The 12,151-nt window shown below is 37.8% G+C and overlaps 1 protein-coding gene across 7 annotated transcripts in view; it reads right to left on the minus strand.

The window, feature by feature from the left end:
• The window catches only part of LOC138177479 (protocadherin-11 X-linked-like), a 482,211-nt gene that overhangs the window by 192,359 nt on the left and 277,701 nt on the right, over positions 1 to 12,151 (minus strand). The window lies entirely within an intron of this gene.

Raw genomic sequence — 12,151 nt, forward strand, 5'->3', positions numbered from 1 at the left:
CCTTTAAGTCACAAATCTGCCATTATGGGGGCAGGGGGAGTAGAAAATGATTCCCACACAAAATAGTTAACAAATACTCATACAGTTTGCCCACACTAATCAAATTCACCATCAGTGACCTGCAGCTGGAAAGGGATGCTTTGAGTAATATCTTTGATGAAAAGTGTCCCTTGATCTTTAATAACCTTAGCATAGCAGAACCTTTCCATTATATGACTGATAATGACTAGAAGAACTCACCAGTGAAAAGGTTTGCAAAGTTCCCTGGTGTTAATTAATGCCAACAGAATACGAGAATCACAGTTCCCAAGTGGTTAAAGTGGGAAAAATGCCTTTACCTAAATTCTTGATATAAGCCTTATTCTGTAGCACTAAAGAGAGCCCTGTTAAATATGTCCTATTAAAGGTCACTGTCAGAATCACATGCTACTTGGGCACTGGGCAAGCTGCCACCCGGAAATTGTCAGTGAGTCAAGTGAAGATGTGTGAATGTTGATTATAACTGTCTTGGTAAATTATTCAGCAGATTGTCACGAAGTTAATGACTAAGCCACATTTGAGAGCCGGCATTTAAGACACGGATGCCATCTCTACCATCTGATCCAAAAGTTCTTCTCACAAACCAACCTTTTCATCTGGACCCTAAACTCTTGCTGCCCTTTGTTATTTAAGTGGTCATTCCCCATACTTGGAAAGCTCTCCCTCCTCATCCCTGCCCTCAGGTTTCCTTCAAAACTTGCTTCAAATCCCCAAATCAGTATTATAAAACTCTCAGTTGTAACATTTTTGCCTTTGTACATCTTAAGGATCAACTGGCACAGGTCCAAGTTTTTAACACACACACACACAGACATGCACATGCATGTGCACACACACCCACACTGCCACACAATCAATACAAGGGCCTCATTCATTACAAAATCTGTTAAAATGTGTGGCCTTCTCTGCAGGGAAGTGGGGGCAATCATCAGAGCTACAAGAAAGCCCAGAGATCTCCTGTGAAGGATGCAAGGATGATGGAGGCAAGGATTCTAGTTTTAAAGCAGTCACAAAACAGAAACATCAAAAAACAAAATAGAGATGATTATCTGTTTTTTGGGGTTTTGATTTTTGTTTTTTTTTGGAGGGCAGTTGAGGTTAAGTGACTTGCCCAAGGTCACATGACTAGTAAGTGTTAAGTGTCTGAGGCTGGATTTGAACTCAGGTCCTCCTGACTCCAGGACCTGGATGATTTATTATCTGAACTGAAAAATGAGTTCTGGTTGCATCAATTGTAAATCCCCTAATACTGTCCACTAAAGAAGGAGCAGATTAGTAAAGCAGTGCAAGTGAACATGCCTGAAAGCTAACACTTAGTGGCCTAGCTTCTTCTAGCATATTCCTGAGTGAAGTAGCTCAGCTCTTTCTTATTAACCTCATGGGGTGAATAAATCTTAACTTCTGCTACCAAGGGGTGAATGTCTTCCAATCTATCTGCTAATTTCCAAACTTGATAGAGCTAAGTGGATGTAATTAATTGATGAAAAAGAGGTAAAGGATACTGGACACAAGAGGGAGGAAGGACAGAGAAGTCACATACAAAATGGAATTATGATCTAATTGAAGTAAAAGCTTAACTTTTCAGACAACTTTATTATAGCTTTATTGCAGATTGGGGTAAGTAATTAACAGACAATGAGATATTATTCATATATACACATTAAGTATAGTGTATATCGGCAGCTAGGTAGACAGTGGATAAAACACTGGGTTTGGAATCAGGAAGACTCAGGTTCATGAGCTCAAATCTGACCTCAGACACTTCTTAGACATGTGACCTTGGGCAAGTCATGTAACCCTGTTTGCTCAGTTCTTCTTCTACAAATGAACTGGAGAAGGAAATGGCAAACCACTCTAGTATCTTGGCTAAGAAAACCCCAAATGGAGTCAGAAAGCGCTGGACATGACTAAAATGACTGAATAACAGCAAAACAACATAGTGAGTCTTCAGCTGGGACTTCACAGACATTCGGGAAATCAGGAGGAGTAGGAGAAGAGGGTGAGCATTCTGAGGAATGGTGTATAGCAGCCTGGGAAGATTCTCATAGCGGGAAGATGGAGTATCTTGTGTCACTGGATGGCAGAGTATATATGGTAATACTGCTCATATCCAAGAGTACATTTACTATCCAAGATCAGCTTCGTGACAGATGAAACTGTTCAATAAATGGTCAGCCCCAGAATACACTATCTTGAACTAGCAAATGATGCTTTTAAGGGTATCTTATTTTGTCTTTTTGCGTTTCTCCTCCAGCAATACATATTGAAACCATTGTACAACTTCATATGATTAGAGTTGCTGTCACCCAGTAATTGAGTTTGTCAAGAACCTCTCCCCACTTTTCCAGGCCTATCCTTGGACTAGAGAACTCACTGCTTCTCTCCATGTTTCCTGGGCCTAGACAAAGCTTTCACTCTACCAGTAGGGCCTTCTCAAATACATAACCATCTCCAAGCCATGATCATGACTCAAAGTAGGACTTCAGTGAAGCTCATCCATAATAACACAGAAAGAAATAAAATTGATTTGACCTGCCTTCCTTAACATAGGTTGGCCATTCATTCACTAAAACACAAACTTGTTTAGGAATAGAAATTCAGATCATAAGCCAGCAAATTTTCTCTGGGTCTCATGTCTCTTTTGTTACTTTCTGAGTGTCCAAATAGCCATGGGGAATCAGACACGCCTGAAAAATGACGGAACTGAACCTAGCTGCTTCCTAGAGCTCCCTCCCTGTTAGTTATCAGTTTAGCCTCATGAACTTTAAAGTGTCTACTTTACATTCGTCGAATACTTGGGCATACGATTCAAACAGCTTTGTTCTTTTAATCTCTGATGGATTTATCAATGTAATTATGAAGCAGGTTATATCTGCAAATGCTTCGCCATTCTATGAACTTAACAGGGCAATTAAAATCATTTACAAAGCAACACATCCATGCTCAGAGAGCTCATTATTATTCTGTTCTAGAGGTCCTCCTTAGAGCTCGAAGTCTGCCTAAGCAAAAGAAAGACCCTTTTCTGCTTCAATAATAAATCCTCATGGAGAGGAGCCAAGCAAGAGTATATAATCACCACCTAAGAGCGACTTCATCTGAGATGATAATGGATCAGGAAGGCAAATTTGAGGACGAGCGTTTTGTTAGTCAGTGGTTCAGATCTATGGTTGAATTTCTACTGGTTTAGTAAAGACAACTCACATTTAAAGACTATTTTATGATTTACTACTGTATTAAAAGATTCATTTGGTGTTTTTTTAAATGGCAGAGAAGTGGTCCTTGGTTGTACAAAGTTCTAAAAAATGAGACCTCAAGCTAGTGGCTTTGGTGCTGAGTAGTATCTTTCATCTAAGGACCGGCATACCTAGATGCAGAAACACTCATTTCTGCAAGCTCAGCCAAAAGGATTCAAGAAGATTGTAGTAAGGTGAGAAGAGGTTATGGAACGAATCAGCAGAGGAAGTACCCAGATCAATGAAATTGTAGGCTCTTGACCTTTCTGACTGACTAAGCACTTTACAGTTACTATAAGTGATGTTAGCTGCATTTTCAAGATGGAGAAACTGAGGTTCAGAAAGATTCACTAGCTTACCCACAAGTTAGAATCAAGACTTTCAATGAAACTCAGGTCTTCTGACTTCAATCCAGGGTACTCTCCATTATACATGGTATGCTGCTAACAGTGGTTCCTGAAATCTACCTAGCACAAAAACTCATTTCTGAAAATCTGACTGTGACCATCTAAAGACATTTTCTGGACTAAGAAAAGCAAAAATATACATTTGTGACTCAGTTATTCATATTTTCAGATGTAAATACTTTATTGAGCTCAATTTACCAGATGATCTATGTGTAGAGATCAAGAGTGTTATGTGTTATTATGTACACTTCCCTAAGATGAGAAATATACATGTGAAAATTTCTATAAAACATTTAGAAAAAACTCCATCATGTCAATTTTCAAGGTGATAAATTTACTATTTTATTTTTCCCCTTTGGGAGAAAAGGACGCATTACTGATGGAGATTTTTGGCAGGACAACTTTTCACGCTCTTAAGACTTTTGGATTATAAATGAAGGCCTACATAGCCTACTTTTAAATAATAAATATATGGAGTATTCATTACAACATTTCATAAAAGCTATGTAGTATTTATCTGTCTGATGTGCAAATTTCAAAAGAAAATGCTAGTTGCCCAACCAACAAGGAAGGTACTCTTGAGTATACTACTAGATGCCTTGAATAAAAAATGTTTGTGCCCTTTAAAGGATAACAATGCTACTGTGCATGTAATATTTTGATAGGCTCAATGGGGGCAGAGTGCTGACAATGACATGTTACATTTTAAATAGCCATGCTTCTTGCATCAATTTAATTTTTATAACATAAGAAAAGACTTCTAGCACTGATGTGACCATAAATTGTAGAAATAACTGTCAACTTTGGGCTGAATAATTTTATCTGAGAAATCAAGGCTACACACAAATACAGTCATATGGATCAGCCCCATGCCTCCTCTATCTCTGCTTTGCCTTAGCTATATAGACAAATTAATTGAGGAATATAATACTTAGTTCAATTAATTTTCACTTTGAATCACTAGTAAACTCCTACATCTCCAGCTGCATATTTGGTAGACCTTTCCATGGGGTGTCTTCCCTATAAGCTCCATCAATTATCAACAATGCAACCCCAGAGTTCTTCAAAAGGAAAACATATGAAAAAGCTAATAGTAACAGCATTTTTGAAATATACTCTTTTATCATCCATTTCCCTTCCAAAACTCTGTTCTGGAAGTATAAATTCATGAGAATGCAATTGGGTATCCCTAATTCCTCCTGCTTTCTTTTATCCCTCCTACCCCAACCCTATATTTGGGGGTTATGTCCAAAGTTTCATACCAAGATATGAGACAGCAATTTAGTATGTACCAGTGCATTAAATAACAAATTAACATTCTTTAATATGTAATGTACTTCTCAGGGTTGGTGAGTAATACATTCCTAGACATTATTTTGCTCATCACTGCATCTGGTTTATATTTTATATTTCAGCTAACTACAACAAATATTTTTGAGAATAAAGTTGTTTCCCAATAAATGCTATTCTAAAAAGGAAATTATTATTATTATTGATCAAATCTGTTATTTCCTTAATTTAGGGAACTCCTGGTGAGGAATTCGATGTATCCATGAAGACTGGTACATGCTCTGTAATTTATAGTCTTCAAGACCTGCCTGGGCCACTTAGGGGCTAAGTGACTACTCAGAATCACACAGCTAACATTTGTCAGGGCAGAACTTAAACCCATTTTCCTGATTTTTTTTTCCTCTACCCACTTATACCATGTTGTCTCTAGAGTAGGTAAACAAGACAAAAATAAATAACAACTCGTATTTATTTCAAAATAAAGGTTTGTGTCATATTTATTGTAACTATTATCTGGGAAAGATTAGAGAAAAAGGTAGAGGGAAAAAGAAAAGGAAATAACGACAGAAATGAAGGGAAAAAGGAGAAGGAAGACAGTCATTGAACTGGAACACAGTATTTGGTTGTTGTCTAAGACAGTTGCCTAAGACAATGAGATGTTAAATGATTTGCCCAGGGTCACACAGTCAGTATTAGGAAAACTCCACAACATTTCATTGAATTATCTCTTGGGCTCATTATCATAAATAAGAAATCTTGTCCTCATTTTTAACTAAGAAAAAAATCCAATGTATCTAGGTTTGAATGGAATCTCTGCCACTCACTTGTGTGACCTTGGGCCCATCAGAACACTTTCCTGAGCCTCTGTTTGCTCATCTATAAAATAAAGGTTTGGAGTAGCTGGTCTCAAAGGTTCTTTTTAGCTCTAGGTCTTTGAACCTTTTACTTTAGTGTCAAGGTAAAATGATTCTCATTCATAAAATCTTATAGGAAAAGGAGTTATTTGCAGGACGCTTTTTTCTCAATATATTGGCTCTGAAGTTCAAGCAAAATTTCATTTTTAATTCTCCAAAAGTTACAGAAAGACACCTTTCTGTGTTTGCCTTAAAGACTTTTGCAATTGTCTGCTATGCTGCCTACAGATAATTCTTATTCTTTGTGAAAAATCAAACTGAGTGTACATTATACTTTTTCTTTGAAAGCTTATAGAAATTCACCAAGAGAGCATCAGAGAGGCTATTAAAAAGGTAATGAATGGGACAGACAAAACTCTTATTAACTGCAAACAAAGGGATTTGAGCAAGTAACTTCAATACCCCTGTTTACTCATCTGTAAAATAAGGATAATAATAATAGCTCAGCTCATTTCCCAGGGTTATTGTCGAGAAAGTACCTTTGAGAGCTCAAAGCACTGTAGACATGTGATAATACCCGGAGTTAGTAGACAGGAGCCCTCTTCCCTATTGTCATAAACCCTTGCCATATCAGATCATCAGAAAGATTGATGTTGCAGGTTACAGATGAGTGATGTTGAAATAAAAACTGTATTATACCCTCTGTATAGCGCTCTGGGGTGGTTCTGCTAGAATTTTGGAAGTAGAAATAGCTCCTATGCATAAAAAGGCACCATTTTATTGGCACGTGCCCCGGGTAAAACTCAACTATTATCTTATTTATTTTTATACAAATAGTACTTGGGTATAAATAATAACAGCCCATTGATAACAGTGGCCACCTACAGCAGGTTTGCCATTCTATTAACTTTTCCGCAAAGTTTTATTTTCTAGCTAACATCCCTGAACTAATCATGGGTCAAGCTCTCCTCTAATTAAGCCCCTGAAGTCTCACTTCCTTGGTACTATTTACTGCTCATTTCCCAGGTAGAGGCTTCAACATCAAAACTCCCCTTCTGAGATCACTTTATTGTTTCTCCAATTGAGTGTTTACTTAGAGATGTTGACAAATTCCCCTATATTTCATCAAATAATTCTCAGCCTTTTCTGGTATTTTCGTTTTTTCCTCTTTCTACAACATTTCCAAGTTCATACTAAGTCATCTGGTAAAACCAGACACCAAGATGAAATCAGGATTATTTTGAATTAATGAATACTCACATTGTTTGAAGGTTTGCTAAGCACTTTACACCAACAACCCTGTTAGGCTGGTTGTTGCAGGCATTACCATTCATATTCTACAGATGAGGAAACTGAGGCTGAAAAAAGTTCAGTGACTTGCTTGGGGTCACACTGGTAAAATTTGAACTCAGGTTTTACTCAATCCAGATTCAACACTCCATTGCATCACATAGCTGCCTGATCCAAATTTCTGATTAAAACATAAGCTCTTTAAGTGCTGAATCTGGTTCATTTAAAGCAATTATTCCCAGAATTTAGCAGAGTATCTGGAAAGTTAACAGAAACACATAAGGAATGAAATTTTCTTTCATTCATTCATTTACCCATTTATTCTAGTAAGCAATCAAATTGGAATTCATTTAGTGGTCTATTTGCAGGTATATATTTCACTCCTTTTTTTACCAACTTAGTAGGACGTGAATTGTTCAGACACATTTTGAGGAGGATTTTTAGACACTCAGAAGAGATGCCCTTAAGCAGTGGTGCAGGTATCAAACGAATAGCTGAGATCATTAACTAGTCAGCATTTTTTTCCCTCTACACAATTTGTTGCTGTCGTTCAGCCGTTTTTCAGTCATGTCTGATTCTTTATTACACCATTGGAGCTGTTTTTTTTGGCAAAAATACTGGAATACTTGGCCACTTCCTTCTCTAGTTCATTTTACAGATGAGGAAACTGAGGCAAGCAGGATGCCTAGGGTCACACAGCCATGAATTTAGGGTTAAGTGTCAGGGACTGGATTTGATCTCACAAAGATGTGTCTTCCTGACTCCAGGGCCAGCACTCTCCCCTCTGTGCCACTTTGAGGTCCCCTCTTTACCAAAAACAAACCTTAAGTACAGATTAACATTTTATCTATAATGCTGCTGAACTATTAGACCATTGATTTAGCTACAGTACATTTGTAGAGTTTAGGGGGAAAGGATTATAGTGAAAAGATCCCCAAATTGGGGTATGATTTTCCATTTTGTGGGTTTCTTGCTATAGACATATCCTTCGGTAGCCAAGCAAAGTCAAAGATGGATCAATGAATTGTCAAGGGATTCAATCTAAGCAAATAGTAACAAAGAGAAAGAAAGGCACACATTTAGTAATCTGGGCCACTTAGTATTGCAATTCTACCTACCTTACCTGGCCTACAAGAGATGATCATAGGATCACAGGCTTTTAACTAGAAGGGACCTCGGGGATCATCTAGGCTAACCCTCCTCATTTTACAGAAGAGGAATCTGAGATTCACACAGGTCATATGACCCTGCACTCAATTACATGCCATAATTTGTGCCAAGGAACACACATCTCTTCTGATGCTCAACCTTTTGCTTTATAGTTTTTCATATGAAAAACATATTTTAAAAGTCAGCGTGTTCTTATTTTGGTTTATTTTACTTGTTACCTGAAAATGGCTATCTTTTTGTCTCTCTGGCATTCTGAGCTATAGAGATATCTCCACGAATGAATCCTCTGACAACAAAGTCATTTTGTTTGGTTGGTTGTTTTTTAAGAAAAATAGTTTAGGATGGTTAGGCAGTTGGGGAAAGTTCTGACTTCCTCAATGCTGGACACTGGCACTGTTATAGGTATATAGGTATATAGCCCTGGGCCTGGCTGTGAGAAGGGTGATATTCTGGGGCTGCCATAGCCCTTTCCCCTAAGTTTTGAGGTAACACCAATCAGATAATGTGCCAGAGACAAAAGATGGAGCCTTCTCCCAATGAGCCTGCTTTGCTGGAAAGAGAATGGTCAGCTCCAAAGAAATGAAATCAAATGCTCATACAGGGCATGGCACACATCCCTATTTATGCCTAAGATATTATTTCTCCACCTTATTCAGGAACTGACAATGAACTATGTTATTAGAATACATACCCTTCATAAAAAAGAGGGATTACCCTATATTTCTTACTCTCAGAGAATTTCCAATCATTTAGTAAAAAGCTATGGCAAAGATTTACAGCCAGTAGTAATTAGTGATATGGACTAATATTTAGCACAGCTCAATGCAGATATCCACCAGGTTGGCAGTTTGGGGTCTTACTGAAATGAAAGCAGTCCTCTTTCATGATCCAAAAAATCCAGGATCATCAAAAACTCCATTAAAACTGCATGAGATGGGGCCTGTGCGGTACTTTTAAAGATATTCTGTTTTCCAAGAGACCAGACCAGCTCAAACAGAAACTTCCCCACTATTTAGCTCACAAATTGCCTTCAGTCTTTCAGACCTGTGCTTTTCTCACTACTTTTTATACATCAGCTATGCAGACTGGGGGGAGAGGTGGTAGTAGTGAGGGGGGCACTTTGCTTGTCCACAGTGGAGTGCGTATTTTCTGACTTCCGTTCAAAAGAAAATATACTAAAGCTTTCATTTATCTCTAGGTAGATTTACTTTGAGTTTTGTGGGAATCTGCAGAGAGCTGGGACTACGAGTAAGAAAGGTGGGTGACTTGCTTAGGGTAGAATTTGCAAACAAACTCTCTTTATAAACACTTTTTACAAATTCACACAATATTTATGCTATAAAAATTTCTTTGCATGATTAATTATCATGGATGATTCTAAACCTAGCATTGGAAGAACGCTCGGAGACCATGGAGTCTAACTTTCTCATTTTATGGGACTCACTGAATTTAAGTGACTTACCCAAGGTGACACCTGTAAGATGTGCCAGAGGCAGTATCTGAAGCCAGGTCCTCACCTTCCAGAGTCAGGACTTTTTCACAGTACCATATTGCTTCCTTATTGTATTATAATGAAGGCTTAAAGCCCAATTGAACAGTAACACCTATGGGATATAACTGGCCTAAGGAAGACTAATTTGTTATCTTGGATGTGGCACTGTTTAGAGGCCATTTTTATTTTACTTTTATCTGCTTTTTTGGAGAGGAGACAGTAGGGAAGGAAGGTAGGATAGTACAATGGGAAAGTCACAAGACTTCAGAGTTTGAAGAGATCTGGGTCAAAATCCCCCCCCCCCCGATTTTCTAGCTGTGCCATCAGGGGTAAGTTATTTAGTCTATTAAATGGACTCTCAGTTTCTTCTCCATAAAATTGGGATAATAATTTTAATAACAATCTGCTTTATATTTTACATGTTTTGTAACTATAATACCATATGATGACAATACAAATGTAACAGCCTCACAGTTTTGTTGGGAGGAATAAACCTAATGATGAATGTCAAAGGCTTGGCAACCTTAAAATGCTATATGAATAAGAGATATTATGCTTTTACAAATGTTGGGCTATGAGACCTGAGGGCAGATGGCTCTGGATTCTCACCATCAATTCAACAGACACTAAGCCAATTTTAAAGAGCGGGAACTATGAAGTCTAAACCGAGGAGCCATTTCTGAAAACATTCTCTTGCACTGCTGTTATACATACACAAACAACTAAATGAAAACTTAGGACATAGTTGGCATAGTTTCCTCAGAGAATCATATGGGGAGAAAGAGCAGAGCCCTTAGGCACCAGAAGCAGGGTTCAATCAGAGAACTGAGTTGAAGAGAACCAAGAACACATGTGAGTGTTGCAGCTGTCGTTTCGTCATTTTTCAGTCATTTCTGACTCTCTGTGACCTGATTTGAGATTTTCTTGGCAAAGATGCTGGAGTGGTTTGCCATTCCCTTCTCTAGCTCATTTTACAAATGAGGAAACTGAGGCAAACAGGGTTTTGACTTGCTCAGGGTCACCCAGCTAGTAAGGATCTGAGGCCAGATTTGAACTTAGGTCTTCCTGAATCAAGGCCCAGCACTCTAACCATTGTACCACTTAGCTGTTCATAACATAAGATAGTCACCCCCAAATATAGCAATCGTGTTAATTGTTTTAATCAAAATAAGATTCAGTCAGGGAATAATATCTACAAGGAAAGTAAGCCGAATTTATTAAGGGCTTTAAATCTTTATAATTCTACTGAGACATAAGATTTAAGGCATGACATTTAATTTGAAACCAGGAGTATAACCAAGACATTGATGTCAACCTCTTAAGGTCAGAATATTGACCAAGATGGCCTCTTTTATCACATTAATTCTAATTATAGCACATTTGGGTAGGATTAGCTTTATTAGTAGAAGTGAGCTTTGTCAGCATAAGGATGCAATAATTAATAGACATCTACGCCATTTCTTTGGATGGGTAAGACTAAAGTTTCCATTGGACCACAGACCCCAATTATCGAGTGATTAATTAAATAATATTAATGACACTCTTCTTTATCTTTATGCAATTGGCTAAGAAGTAATAATCATGGATAAAAAATTAACAAAAAAAAACTTTTACAGCTGCTATTCCATAGCTAGAATACAAAACTTAACCATAGAAATCATGCTTGATACAAGCCAGAATAAAAGTAAATCACAGGAGCTTATCTATCAGTCTGTCACAGGTTCCAAAGAAGAACAAGTCTCCAATTGGAGCATCCATCTTTTCTATTCAGGGGGAATGGCAGCCTTTACTCTTCAAGTTCTAGGAGAACATGGCTAAGTGAAGTTATAGCTACCCTAATACTGCAGCCTAAATACTATCTGCATGACACCTTTATCAATTTCCTTCCCTGTCTAATTTTCAGCTATACGTTACATAATATCAAAACAGCAGGGCTTTTCCACCTTGTCTCTAATACTTGGACACAGGGTGGGGAAAAACTACATCTACCATTTCAGCAGATCCCAACTCAAATCACAGGTAGGAGGAATACAGAGGATATGAGTAACTTATTCAGTCACAGAATTAGAATATATCAAAAGCAGAAAAAAGCCTCTAAGACCATGACCCCAACCACTGGACTATTCTCTCTTTTTAAGTAATTTCTCACAACAAGCCTAGGAGGAAGGGCATTGAAGCCCTATCATCCTCATTTAACAGATGAAGAAACTAAACAAAAAAGGGAGGAAGTGACTTGCCCACAGTCAGACAGCTATTGAGAGATTTTGAACCCAGATCTTATGACCTTAAGACTAGTAGGTATAATTTGCTATAGATGTATTTAACCAGAAGGAGTTGCTACAATGCAAATAAGAGAGATGTACATTTATTTAGATG

Source organism: Petaurus breviceps, unplaced genomic scaffold (assembly GCF_028583685.1).
Source record: "Petaurus breviceps papuanus isolate PSGF00001 unplaced genomic scaffold, PetGlider_PUasm1.0 90417, whole genome shotgun sequence".
NCBI classification, from domain to species: Eukaryota; Metazoa; Chordata; class Mammalia; order Diprotodontia; family Petauridae; genus Petaurus; species Petaurus breviceps.